Below are 2,684 nucleotides of genomic sequence, written 5' to 3'. Positions count from 1 at the left end.
ATAGCGGCTTCACGAGTGGGTATGAGCCGAGGGGCCAGGTGAGGGGACGGGCCTCTGAAGCTGCTGTCTTCTCCCATGAAGAAGCTTTTTGACTTTTGACGGTAGATGAAAGTGTCATTCTCAGGCACCGCCACCAGGTTGCAGGAGGCGAGCTCGGACGAGGTTTGTTTCAGACAGAGAATCGGCTTTGGCCTACCTCCCATTTCCACTCAGGCATCTGGGAAAGATCCATCACGCTGCCTAAAGGGGCCATGTTGAAAGAGTACACCAGATCCTTTCGTGTGGAGTAGGGGACGGGGATGACAGAGCGGAACGAGAGGTAGGGGGCGGAGCTAGGCCCAATCTTAGAAAAGAACTGATCTGTAGCCACGTCAAGAAATAGCCCATTAGAACCAACTTTCGGCACTCAGCTCCAGGCGGGGCGGTCCCTGCGCTGAGGGACGCCGCCCGACCTTGGCGGGACGGGGGTTTCGCCAGGGCCTGGGCCCAGCGACCAGGCGGAGACGTCGCGCGAGCCTTGTAGTCTCCGGGGAAATGCGGGTTTGCCTGCAATGAGATTTCATTTTCTGCAGTTAAAGGACATCCTTTTCTGAGCTGCTGTGAATAAATTTGGGATGATACTGTATATTTTCATCTAATGGAGAATTAGCTGTATTTTGAATAAGGATTGCTGCACTGGACGACTTCAGAACATTACTCACAATGTCATCAAACAGGAGTCAGAATCCCCATGGACTGAAGCAGATTGGCCTTGACCAGATCTGGGACGACCTCAGAGCTGGAATCCAGCAAGTGTACACCAGACAGAGTATGGCGAAGTCCAGATACATGGAACTCTACACGTATCCTCCTGCTTGAACTGAGATAATTTGCTTTCGAATTTTGATACTTAGTGGTAGGATCTATGAATTATTAGAACTTTGACATCATGTTTTCTCTTCTCAGTTCATCCTTGAAATGTAGTCACAGAATTCATCTTTAGCTTTAAGTTTTTTGAATAGAGGTACTGTTTTTCGGTTTTTTGAACAGAGGTAATAAAATTGGCTAGTTAGTTGTCTAATGCAGTGCTGGTCAGGACAGTAGCCACTAGTCACATGTATCTGTTTACATTTAAAATAATTTAAAAATTCAGTTTCTTAGTCACAGTAGCCATAGTTTAAGGGCTTAATAGTCAGATAATAAAATATTTCTATTACTGTGGAAAGATCCGTTGGACAGCACTGGTCTAAAGCAGGGGATCATTTGTTTAAATGTTGTCCATTTGATTATATATTGTCTACAGCTGCTTTCATGTTACTCGGAGGGAGTTGAGTAGTTCTGTCAGAAACAATCTTGTCCAAAAGCCTAAAATATTTGCTATCTGGTCCTTTACATAAGAAGTTTGTTGACCTGATCTAACGGGATAGCACAGAGAACAAAAGTTTAACTGTTCTGGTCCTGTTTTACAAGTATGGTATTTAAAAAGTATCTCCCTCATTTGTCATGTGGCCTGCCATGGGTGCGAGGGACAGTGCCGCGTGCTGCAAAGGTCACGAGGGTGTAAAAGACGCGGCCCTGCTCTTCCATACCCAGTGATGTGCTGTTCACCTTTGTAGAGTTTCTTGGTTCCGTGCAAATATGAAATTGGAACTAGAGCTAAGCCAACTGAGTAGTGAGCAGGTTGCTGCAGATTCTAGGATTTCAAAGTTCAATGGAGATTTAAGTTTAAATCTTTAGTATGTATCTGTAATTATCAAACTAGGTTATGTGATATTGTAGTGTTCTCTCAAATATTTTAGCATCTTAAAATCCTTAAGAAGAATTTAAACATTGATTTAGATGGATATGAAGCTGTCTATTTCTAAATTAACTTACAATTTATTGTATGTATGTACACATATTCATATATGTACTCATATATACTTACATGTAGAACACTTTTCTAAAAAAATCAGCTTGATTGAGATAATTCACATACCATAAAATTCACCCTTTAGAAAGTCAAAAAAAAAAAAAAAAAAAAAAGAACCAACATTCAATCTACCTAGTGACTGCTGACGTCACTCCGCAACCATTGGTCAACCCGTGGCCCCGCAGGAGACCTCTTAGAACCCTTGGGCGCGAGCGGTGTGTGCGCGGGCTCACTTGTGTTTAGCACTGCTCCTTGGTTACCGTTCGATCGGGAGGCTTTTGAGTGGTGCGGTCGTGGCAGAGAGGTTGGCTTGTACAGAATAGTACCGAGTAATCGCTGGTATTAGGTTTACAAGTGGCTCAGAGTCGAGGGGGCAGGTGAGCGGGCTGGCCAGTTAAGCTGCTGTCTCCTGCCATGAAGACGGTTTTTGACTTGGACCTTAGAAGAAAACGTCACTCTCTGGCACCTCCACCGGGCTGCAGGAGGCGAGCGTGGACGCGGTTTGTTCGTGAAAGAGAATCGGCTATCGGCTGAGCTGGCAGATCCGACTCAGACATCTGGGAAAGATCCATCACGCTGCCGAACAGGGTGATGTGGAAAGAGGACAGCTGATCTTTCCCTGTGGAGTAGGGGTCGGGAACCTCCACCAGGCGGCAGGAGGCGAGCGCGGGAGCGGTTTGGTTGATAAATGGAATTGGATTTCGGCTGAGCTACCAGATCCGACACAGACATCTGGGAAAGATCCATCAAGCTGCAAAAGGGGTCATGTTAAAAGTGGATAGCAGATCTTTCC

Source organism: Cynocephalus volans, chromosome 10 (genome assembly GCF_027409185.1).
Source record: "Cynocephalus volans isolate mCynVol1 chromosome 10, mCynVol1.pri, whole genome shotgun sequence".
In the NCBI taxonomy this organism is placed as follows: Eukaryota; Metazoa; Chordata; class Mammalia; order Dermoptera; family Cynocephalidae; genus Cynocephalus; species Cynocephalus volans.
The sequence above is the reverse complement of the archived record's forward strand: the minus strand, read 5'-3'. Positions refer to the sequence as shown.